The sequence below is a fragment of the Cyprinus carpio genome, chromosome A13 (genome assembly GCF_018340385.1).
Source record: "Cyprinus carpio isolate SPL01 chromosome A13, ASM1834038v1, whole genome shotgun sequence".
NCBI classification, from domain to species: Eukaryota; Metazoa; Chordata; class Actinopteri; order Cypriniformes; family Cyprinidae; genus Cyprinus; species Cyprinus carpio.
Window position 1 is genome coordinate 1,846,207 of NC_056584.1, and position 12,314 is coordinate 1,858,520.

Below are 12,314 nucleotides of genomic sequence, written 5' to 3' on the forward strand. Positions count from 1 at the left end.
TTTCTGTAATATATGCAAATTTGTGCTTATTTAATAAGATAATACCTAATTTGCAAATTTAAAACATAAATAATTACAAAAAATTGTAATACAAAAATATTTGCAATTTGTAATGTAAACAGTCAACTAGATAAGTATGGTGATAACCATTAGTTACTACTGTCTTTAACAAAACAAAAGAAAAAAAAAAGAAAAATGAGCACAGAAACATGCTCTCTTATGACTGCACTTTGCTTCATGCTAGCTTATTGCTTGGTACACAATTTGTTGAATGAAAACGTGATATTCAAGCAAAGAACTCTGAGCCTGGAAGGCTGAAATCCAAGGAAATCCAATGAAAGTTGTCTTTGCTTTGTTTTTCAGGTGAAAAATGTGTATCCTCAGGAGGGTTTTGGCCGTCAAAAGAGGGGCTACAGAGAAATCAGTAACATTGACGTCAATATGAGTGACCCGCTTTTCACCAAGCAGTGGTATCTTGTAAGTAATTACAGTTCGTAATGCCTTCATTTGATTTGACCTTCAGCATTGGAACTGATTGCATTGGATTAGCCGGGATCGCTGATACTCTTCATTTAAACCATTTTCCTCATTAGCCGTCACCGTCAACATTGGTGTGTGAATCAGCATCAAAACACACTGATATCTTCCTTATTTCTCTAGGGCTAATCGTGACAGGCATCCCTGTCTGTTTTGCCAGGGAGAACAGTCTTTAATTTTGTTTGTCAGTTATAAACACTGCACAGCAGGGTTTCAGCCACGTGTAATATCTGTGTGACATTTATTTTCCCTCCCGCACCACTTCCCTCATAACATCTCATTTTCGACGCATTGGGTGCTCTGCTTGTGTGACGGTTTGGTTTTGTTTGATTAGATAAATACAGGCCAAGCGGATGGGACCCCAGGGCTGGATCTCAACGTGGCAGAAGCCTGGAACATGGGCTTCACCGGCAAAGGTGTTACCATCGCCATCATGGACGACGGTGTGTGAAATCTGGCAACCATAGACCAGTTATTTAAGACTTAAAGGCTTGATAATATGCAATAATGTAAACACTAAATGTGCAGTAATGTACCATTTTGCCATCACCTTGCAGGTATTGATTACCTACATCCAGATCTCGCCTCAAATTACGTAAGTGGTTTTTTTTTCTCCATCATTTGATCCACATGTTTAATATGATTTGAATCAACCTTTTTGGATGGATGGATAAATTCTATATTGTCATTGAGCACCTTTACTTGCACACCAATACAATGATAACTCACAAAAATCAGCTTATTGAAATAACCAGCTGTCCCAGTTTACATGCAAACCCATAACCCGGCAATGCAATTAAAACACATTTACTTTATTAATAAAACAGTTTATTTCCCAGTAGTGACATCAGTTGATTAGTTTCAGTAAAGTTAACATGGTATTAGATGACTTATATCATGTGAAACAAGAGTCTTGAGTTGTCCTCGGCTCGTGACAGATTTCCCAACTGGCTGTTTAAGGTTAATGTAGAGCGCTAAAAAAGAGCAAATGACAGTGTCGTTTTGCGATTTTCAACCTAATTAATGTTTAATATTCATGTGGCTTATGAAGCAATGCAGCATGTACACAGTGGACTTAATCCAGCGTATGGCAATGATCCCCGTTCTAATGGGTTGCAAAGACAGGCTTTCTTTTGCTCAAAACAGATGACACATTTGCATCCTGTGTGCGATTAAATATGCAGCTGATGGTGGATTTATCTTCTCCTCTGAAATGGGAGTTTGAGGCACATCATCAATTAAGAGATGCTGCCACACAGCAAACCATACATACAGCAGATCTCTTTCCATTTTTTACTTCACCCTGTGTCTCTGAAAACATGCTTCTGTTTTTCAGTCTTGACTTTTCATTGATGTGGACATGCCAAAATACTCTTACAGTGTTTCCTGCACTCATGTTGAGGGCAATGTCACGGCAAAAGCAGTAATGTTTTAGTTATGATGTTTTGAGTTGTGAGCTTGTTAGTCTGATTTGAATGGGATGAGAAAGAGTGATTCTGTGCCACAAAGTCTATGTGTTTCCTTTGCATTGTCCTCACAAACATAACAGCACGACCAGTGTGGTCCAATTCATGAACAAATTGATTATTATGAACCAGCTCTTTTTAAAGAATCTTAAAAATAACTAAAATGTATCCATCAACAATACAGTTTATACATATCCAAAAATTCAGTCATAATTTACTCACCCTTATATCATTCCAAGCCAATAAATCTTTTATGTTTGAAACAGAAATTAAGGTATTTTTAATGAAACCTGACAGATTTCTCACCTTCTGAAGAGACATGTCACAGCCAGTGTTGGCAGATTAGATTGATGATTTCCAGCCCCAAAGCTCTCCAAGACCTGGTCAAAAAATTCACAGCCAAAGGCATGTGATAGAAAGTTTCACCAAACTGCTCCCAAACCAGCCTAAATGTAGTCAACCTGCAAAGTCAAAATCAAAAAAGATTGGTTGCGACTATCTGTTTGTCTGACCAGTGAAAGATAGGGAGAGCGTTTGAAAACATTTTTTTTTTTTTTTAGTTCTGTTTATGTAACAATAAAAGTGTTCTTGTGTTGATTTCTTATTTAGTATATAAAGTATTTACTGGGGAGGTTCTCCTTCCAGACCTGAAAGGAATCACGATGCAATTGAAATATGAGTCGGAAGCAGAATTGCATCCCTGCAAAGTATTTCACAAATGAAATGTGCTAGATATCTGCCAGTGAAATAGAGACATTATTGTTTTGAGACCCGCTGAGCTCAGTAAGCCGCAGGAGCCGTGAAATGTGCACCACAGATGAGTTTAAAACCCAAAAATAATCTGGCTTTGACTGCGGTGGGGGATGATGCTGACGTCTCCAGCCGGGCCCAGATGAGGCAGTAACTCAGCATGTCCTCCCCTGCTACTGTTTTATTTAGCACCAATTACTTCCAGACTTCCCTCACCAGAACTGCTGTTTTTTTTTTTTTTTAGCAGAGCTATACTCGCCGAAAGAGAGAATGTATACGTTCGTTTTAGTGTGTGCATGTGGCTGAAGTGAGTGGGGTTAAAAACAGATTCAGGATAATTGGCCTAATAAGGACTAATGTGGGATGAGGAGTGAATTAGCATAATCGTTTGAAGGATTTTTTTGACAGGGGACTGGATTTAATTCATCGCTTGCTAACTGCAGTCTCCAGGCAGCAGCCAAACGGAGACTTGCCAAAGAACAGAGCGCATCATGCTCAGCTGCTTTCCTCGATGGTATTCAGTTTCCATGGTGATTAACATGTTGTCATACACACATAAGGCCCTCAGAGATATTTACCATGAGACTAGAGTTTATAGGCCCTCCACTTCCCTTTAATTGTGGGAAAATCAAACTGTTTATCTTTAATAAACTTCTTCAGAGTGATACAAGACTAAATTTATTGGGTATAATTTTGCAGGAATAGCTGAGTGCACATTATGTATTTTTCAGCCAAATAACTGCTGAAACTGTATGTATGTAAACAGTATATTTATGACATTTGGAAGTGCTGATGTGGTTTCATGGTTTGGTCTTGCTCTCCATTAATGTGAATGTCATGATTGTGATGTGATGGATTATGGAGACAGACTCAGCAAACTGGTGTGTGTCATTAGTTCCTGTGCTCTCACTGTGTGCAGGGGCTCTGGTAGCCGTACATCTTGGGACCGCTGGCCATTATCATGCTCTACTTTCTCTCAGCGCAGACTCACAGAAAAGATTGGCCTCTCTCTCTTTTTTAAATGTTTTATTCGGTGGCAGTGACTGGCTGGTAGAGATCTAATGGTCTTTAATTGAACAGGTCTTGCGAACTCAGGTCTCATGAAATTTCACATTCGCAACCCCATACGACTTACATTTCAAACCCATTCAACATTTGTTTTTGTTTTTTTCTATGGAACACAAAAGCAGAAATACTGGGAGGAAATCTTTAGTAGTAGTAAAAATTAGAAGTTGTATTAATGATGAGAGTCACAATGAATGGAAGTAGAGACAGATCTTTTCTTCTAAATTGTACATCTGAGTGAAACAGATTATCAAAAAAGATAAGAACTATATTGTCTGGTTTTTGCTCTTTTTTTGCCATCAGTAGGCTAATTATGCCAAACAAAGCCATGGTTTTTGATAATCCACTGTAGACATTCTAGTTACTATGAGTAACTTGAAACTACATGTCAACTAGCATTCATTAGAGTATTAGTTGACTGTTAGGTTAGGGTTAGGGTTAGTAGAATAACAAATGCAATAATAATAATTCAAAGTTACTTGTAGTCAGTAGAATGTGACCATCAAAATAAAGTGTAAGCAGATATTCAGCAGACTGCTAGTTGATGTTTAGCTGCAAAGTTGTTTATAGTTATTAGAATATTTAACATGGACTATCAAAATAAAGCCACAGCAGAACCATTATGATTCTCTGAGCGAAATGCAGTGGTGTTTTGTTACTGAATGAATTTGCTTTTCTGAACTTAAGGAAAAGCGTTGTGAGTTAGTGGTCCAGGACAGGCATTAAACCAGCCGCAAAAACACACTGAGCAAAATACTGTCTAGATGATTTTGACAAAATCCCGGAAAAAATACATATTTTTATTTATTTATTTTTTGGCAATATCGCACTCCTAAGTCTGATATATGTCAACAGAGAGAAACTTGACTCAACAATTCTGATGATGCTTCATGTTCTTGGCAGCCAATAATTAAAAGCTCTGAACATTTGTGGCTGGATAAGGGCATACTGTAGGTCATCATCTACCAGACTTGTTCATTGCATACATTTGGCTTTTCCTAATAGTTAACATGTAGCTGATGCTCATCAATGGTTCCACTAGGATCTCATTTCTGAGGGTCCAGTGTCCATGATCTGCATCATCTCTAGACGGGCAGGATGAAAACCTCCCCCAAGCCATTCTGTCCTCCCAGTTACCTGCTCCAAACACGTCATTAAGCCGAGCCTGGGGAACGAAAGGCCTTGCTTTTGTCTCCCACTGAGTCATCCTGGTAAATGCCAGACTGCATCCTTATCAGCCTGGAGCCACTGACTACCCAAAGTCAAGCATCTTTTCAACTGTGGCCTAACGAAGGTGGCACTCGGGCTCTCCGGATAATGAATGCTTCGGATAATGAAAGAGCATATGGTGGCCCAGACCGTGCTGAGAAAAAGCTGTTAAGACCAGAGCTACAGAGCGAGCGATCATTGATGAGTGAGACTGGGGAAGGTTCTCCGGAGGTTTCTGTCAGCCTCTGCTGGATCCGCTCTGAAGATGAGTTCACTGGCTGAATTTATGAGAGATGTTTAAGGCTCCTGCATCTTTCCTAGTTTTAGGACTGGGTTGTATATTCTGTGTGACAGTAGATAGAGAGATTTCACATCTTTTATGCTGCAGTAAGATATGTCTGAATGGCCATCAGGACAAATTTATACAAGAATGTCATGAAGAAGCACAGAGTAATGCCAAGTTTTTGCACTGATGCCAGACTTTATACATGTATACAATGCCGTTTAAAAGTTTAATGTATTTAAAAAGACGTTTCTTATGCTCATCAAGGCTGTATTTATTTGATCAAAAATACAGTAAACTGTAATATTGTGAAATATTAATGCAATTTAAGTATCAGTTTTATATATATATATATATATAGGCAACTGATGCAAATCTAAATTTTCAGTCTTCAGTGTTACATGATCCTTCAGAAATCAGTCTAATATGCTGATTTATTATCAATGTTGAAAAAAGTACCAAAAAGTACCAATTTTTTATTTTATTTTTTATTCTTTTTTCAGGATTCTTTGATACTGAGATAATTTAAGAGATTCTTTGACAAGAACAAATATTTTGTAATATACTATACCATTCAAAAGCTTGGGGACAGTAATTTTTTCTTTTTTGAAAAAAAAAACAAAAAACTTTTACATGTTAAACACGTATATTGTTAGAAAAGAATGGCAGTGTGTGGTGTGTGTGTCTATATACATATGGCATGAACAACATGAACTTTTAGTTTGCTTAAAATAGAATTAAACATTTTTAATTAACTGGATTATATAAAATGAGTCTTAACATTTGTTCATAAAATTTTCATGCATATTGTTATACCATTACTGTGACCCAATGACTCATACAGTGGTATTAGATTTTTTCAAATCTCGGCCAGACCAGAATAAAGTTCCTCAAGTAATTTAGGTTTCAGTGTCATGTTTCCAGCCGTGCTCAAACATATTACTTCTGAGAGCGGTTGGATAGTTAATTAATGAATAGCTAGACGAATGCTTGATGAGGGGCAATGGAAACACACAGGGATGTGAGCACAATGGAAATTCCAGAGTTGGTTTCAAAATAATGAATGACTAATTATTCAAATAAGGCTCATTGTTTGTTTTGACATAACTGGCTAATTTGTAAGTCTGCAAAGCTTTATGACGGATGTTTTATTTCTTGTCGATGTTTCAGAATGCAGAAGCCAGCTTTGACTTCAGTAGCAACGACCCGTACCCGTACCCGCGCTACACGGACGACTGGTTTTAACAGGTAATGAGCTCAGTGTCGTGCCGCTGTTTCCTGCAGGTGGTAGAGCGGAGCAGTGTGTGACAGCATGGACTGTGTGAATACAGTTCTGATGTGTGTTTGAGTGGATATCAGAGGCCAGGACTCGTTGATTTTCATGTGATGTGAGCATATGGAGTGGGAACAATGCACTGCTTGTGCAGCGTTGCAGGTTTATATTTACTATTTTACAGCTTTGAATGTGACTCATCCAATTGGATTTTTTTTTTTTTAACACTAGTTTTAGTTTTTAGTCTTTTTAAAGTTGTTATGCAACTTGGGTTGAATATTGTGAAGCCACACAATATTCTATAAGATAATGCTATCTCTATCTCTCTCTCTCTCTCTCTCTCTCTCTTTCTCTATGACTTTATATATTCAATAACTATATCATTAATTATTTATTTCACAGTAGCATTGAATTTGGGTTAGTAAGATTTTTAAATTCTTTTGAAAGAAGTCTCTTACCAGTATCTGCTCAATAAGGCTGTTTTTATATGATCAAACATCCAGTAAAAAACAGCAATATTGTGAAAAAGTATCACAAAATTATGTATATATTTGATATTGTTTACACACACACACACTCTCACACAAACACACACGCACACTTTCACACACACACACACACACACACACACACACACACACACACAGACACACACTGTCATTCCTTTCTAACAATGTCATATTTTTTCACAGAATTAAAATAAATGTCTTCTATGTGAATATCTGTTAAACTGTAATTTATTTCTCTGAACAAAGCTGAATTTGCAGCATCATTACTCCAGTCTTCAGTGTCACATGATTCTTCAGAAATCATTCTGTTATGCTGATTTGCTGCTCAAGAATTTCTGATTATTTTTATTGTTGTAAATAATTTTGTGCTGCCCAGTAATTTTGTGGAAACAGTGATGCATTTTATTTTTCTGTATTCTTTGCTGAATAGAAAGTTCAAAAGAACAGCATTTATTTGGAATACAAATATTCCGTAAGATTTTACATGTCTTTAGTTGCTTTTGATCAATTTAATGCATCCTTAATGAATAAAACTATAATTTTTTTTATAATTTTAGAGAGAGAGAGAGAGAATTGCACTGACCCCAAACTTTTAAACAGTAGTTTGCACTACATGCCATATAAGATATAAGATTACTCCTAGCGTGCTGAAGGATTTTGCTCGATCCGCTCTCACCCCTCGCAGGCAGGCAGTGCATTGACCTGCAACTGTGTTTCTCAGCAGTTTCAAAGAAGGACTCCTTGCCTCTCTGTATTGATTTTCCTTACACGTAGCCCCATTAAGTCATCTCTGACTGGCTCTCAGCCCAGCTGCATTAACACAGCAGTCGTGACACAGTGTGCCGAGCTTTTCCTTCTGCACTCTTATCAGAGCAGTATAGGACTGACCAAAACTGTCCAGAGGTGAAGATTAAGAGCTAAACTGTGCCATCATGTCAAGTCGTGTTTCAAAACCAGTGCCAATGCTAACTCTGATTCAGTATTCAGGAGATTTTACTTCACAATAAACTGTAATTCATGCTTTGTGTGATGCAAATAGTTAAATCAATGCTTTCCTCCATTTTCTCTGAATAAATCATTTGATGCTGTGCATGCTGAAACTAGGCAAATCTGAGATGTGTATGTGAGTGAGGGCGTGTGGACAAAAAAGGAACAAAATCTCACCATAAAAATACAGTCCAGTTGATCACATTCTGGACCTCACTGCTCAAGAGTGTGATGGACTTCACTTTAAATCTCTGAGCCAAACTGCATGTGTTATTATTCAGGTAGCTAGCCATAAACATGTGAACAGTTTAAAGGAATAGTTTTACCAATAGAAAATTGGCTGAAAATGTGCTCACCCTCAGGCTGTTCAAGATGTAGACGAGTTTGTTTCTTCAACAGATTTGGATGCTTGCTCACCAATGGATCCTGTGCGGTGAATGGGTGGCATCAGAATGAGAGTCCAGACAGCTGATAAAAACATCACAATGATGGATTTGTTTCTCACAAACACGCACGTTTTGGCTACTCAAGACATTAACTGATGGACTGGAGTGCTGTGGATTACTTGTGGATTATTGTGATGTTTTTATCACCTGTTTGAACTCTCATTCTGATGGCACCCATTCACTGCAGAGCATCCATTGGTGAACAAGTTATGCAATGCTACATTTCTCCAAATCTGAAAGATGTCTGAAAAAGAACTAACAGTAGATTAAGACGGGTTAAATGCTAATGTCTTTGATAGACTTTGATACATTTCCTAATGCAATGGCAAAGCTTGCAGCTACAGTAGGTGGACAACCAGAATGGGTATTACCACCACGTGTACTGCCGCTGCAGGGCCGCGGTGTTAACTGCAAGTCTGTCGCGTGTTAAAATAATTCGCGAAACTACCGCCAGGTGGCGCAAAGGGACGGATTGCAAACTGACTGTAATTATAAAATGTTGGTTTGTAAACGGAGATGAAAGGACGAATTAAAACAACAATAACATTGTAATATTACATTGTAACATCATTAAAAACCATTAGAAAATTTACAGTGAGTTAATTTCAATAGTCTTAGGCTACAGTCTATGTTTTAAAAATTAAAAGAAAGACCTTTACACAAAGGCTCTTACTGCATGCTATTGTTATTAAACAGTCATTACATATATAGGCCTATATGTGTGTGTGTGTGTGTGTGTGTGTGTGTGTGTGTATATATATATATATATATATTATATATATATATATATATATATATATATATATATATATATATATATATATATATTGAATACACAGATTAAAAGTTAAATGTTTTCATTTCGGTTCATTCCTGGTAAAAATAAATAAATAAATAAATAAATAAATAAATAAATAAATCCTTCAGGTTCCATATGCAGAGCGGAATGAGAACGGTCCAGCATTTAGAAATAATTCTTATTAACTCTGCTATTATTCTTGATTTTTCAAACTGCTAATACTTTGGATTTTCGAATTATGCCTTTACTGCGTGACCAATAAATGGAGTATTATCTGTTTCAGCTGTTTGATCGCGCTGGTGCCTCGCACACATATTCATTGGAAAAAGCGCAGCTGTTCACCGTTCCATTCGGCGTGAGCAGGGGCATATTTGGCATATTTTTACTCATTATGATTTTTTTCCGTCGATACTGAAACACGAGTTAACTACAAAGTCTATTTTACCTAATGAATAATAGTTTAGCTTCAAAATGGGCAACATCAGGATTTTGGAAATGTTTGGATTTGTCCTGAATGAGAGAGGTAGCCTTACCTTATGTTTCGCTTTAAATTATTATTATTATTATTATTATTATTATTTATAGCTAAGCCTATATTATTATATACTGAAATTATATTTATCCATTAGAATTATATATTTTAAATTCTTGTTCTGTTCTGATAGTTAAATTTAAAGGATTTGTTGTAAAGTGAGGGGCACTAAAAATATCCTATAGTGTTTATAATGTTGGTACATACCAATGGAAAATAAGGGCTAATTGTGATTCTTTCTCTTTTATTCTTTAAGAAAATAGTGTTTATTCCTGTAGAAAATAAGTGTTTATTCTTTAAGAAAATAAGGGACAGAATAAGTCCAAATCCAAATATTTGTAATGTACAATAATGTAGGCCTATATCTGCCTGCAGTTAAAAAGTTATTTGAAATAACTGTGTTTGTTTAAAACAGTTTTTAAGTTGTATCTCAATGTAATTAGCTCCATAAATTTTTTCAAGTTCACGTTTCAGGTTCCCAGCATACTTTGCATGTGACTGAATAATGAGTGGTAATGTAAAAATAAACTCTATTTTATGCATTTCTATTCAAGATCAGAACAGGAGAAGATTTAATAATGTTCAGTGTTCAGTTCTTTTAGTATTTAAAAGTGTTTTTGTTATGTTGTTGGTTTTTATGAGATTATTGTGCTGAAGAGTAGAGTGTTTGCTAAGATTGAAAACAGACTCACTGGGCATCCTCTTATATGCTGTTTCAATCAGAAAGCATTTGGTTGAAAGTGCTAAAAAAATGGTTATTTCAGTATTGTTTCAACAAAAACCAGTTTCCGTAACCAGTGTCCATGATTGAATCAAATGTAAAACAATGTAAAAAAAAAGCAACTTAGGACAGCTTAGTTAGAACAACTTAATTTTTCTGAGTATTCAACTTAGTAAATTGTGTTAAAACTAACAATTATTAAGTATGTACAGTAACATTTGAAGTGGATCAAAAAAGTTGTCCTAAGATAAGAACACATTTTGGTTTTAGGTTTTAGGACTCCGAAGAATGGTTTTGATTCACTTTAAATGTTGACTACTATATAGCACAATATAGTTTATTAGTTATTGTGACTTATTTTCTGAAGAAGTTGCCTTAACTCAAAAAATAAAATAAAAAATGGTGCAAACTGTTGTGTAATTTTTTTTGTTTTTTTTTGCTGCGTCCAAACAATATTTTTTTAGAATGTGAAATATAAATTCTCACAGAATGTAGCCTATTCATTACCAATATATTGAACCATCTCTTTATGTTTTTCTAAATCCCAAACAGGGTCCAGACATCAGAAAAGTATCCGTCTATGAACATGTTTTATATGACTATTTTAGATTTGGGAAATACACTTGCATTATGGACGTGACAAAAAAGACCCAAGTTTTTGGGAGACAAGATTTTGTAGACTTTCTGTGATTTACAATGCACAAACCAGAAGCAACAATATCTGCAGAATGGAGAAGGGTTGGCCATTCTCAAAACATAAAATATCAATTTTATTTCAAATTTCGTTTTTGTGTTTCAAAAGGAAAAATCACTGTTAAGGCATCTCTCCATTACGGTCCGTTCTGAAAGCAGAATTTATGCAAACGTATAAAATGCTTTAAAAACTTAAACAGAGATGTCTAGAGGGTATTTAATAGGTCTGACCCCTCCCCCCACGTAGATTTTTTTCTAGTTCATTTAAGTCATTATTCAACTAATCACACATTAATATTAAATTTACATCTATAATCCATAATGAGCCTTAATAAGAAGGACCTGTATTACACGCTCAAGCACACGCATTAAGTTTGCCAGAAAAAAACAGGAAGAAGTAGCCTAAAAATTGTGAAAAAGGAGACATTTTAATTATTTATTAATAAATGATTGTTTTCTTGTCGGCTGCAAGATGAAATTCACAGTGCTGACTCTCATCTCCACAGTATACTGTACGCGCCTTTAAAGAGAAATGCAACCTTCACAGATTACATAATCAGGGAGTATTTGCTTTCGTTTTGAATTGGTTCGTTTAAAAGTAGACATTTCAAGCTTTCTGTAGATATATTTCTCATGTATGTGAGACGACCCCATTTTAAGTTATTTCATTATCAGGAAAAAAACCAAGTGATCGAGAGTGCGTCTCCCTGTCATGCATGTGAATTAATAATTTTCGCACAAACACTTGAATATGAATAATAACAGAGCACATTTCTTTTAGGTTACAATATGGGATCCACATTAAAAATAAATCTTCACAAGTCTACATCTGAGACAGATGCAGTTATAACCTGTAAATTGAAGGCTATTTGATGTTTTAAATTTATCTAATGCTGATGTCGCTCCAATTCGTTGATCATTAGTTGTTCTTGATCAAGATTAAACGGATGCATGACTCTTATAAACTTGTTTTAATAAATCTATTTTGCATTAAATAATAAAAAATATAAAGCAGGTTAAATATTATTGTACAAATAATTATAA

General features: G+C 35.7%; 1 pseudogene; it reads left to right on the forward strand.

Moving 5' to 3' along the window:
* LOC109050932 overlaps nucleotides 1–12,314 on the forward strand; it is a 56,964-nt pseudogene that overhangs the window by 13,282 nt on the left and 31,368 nt on the right.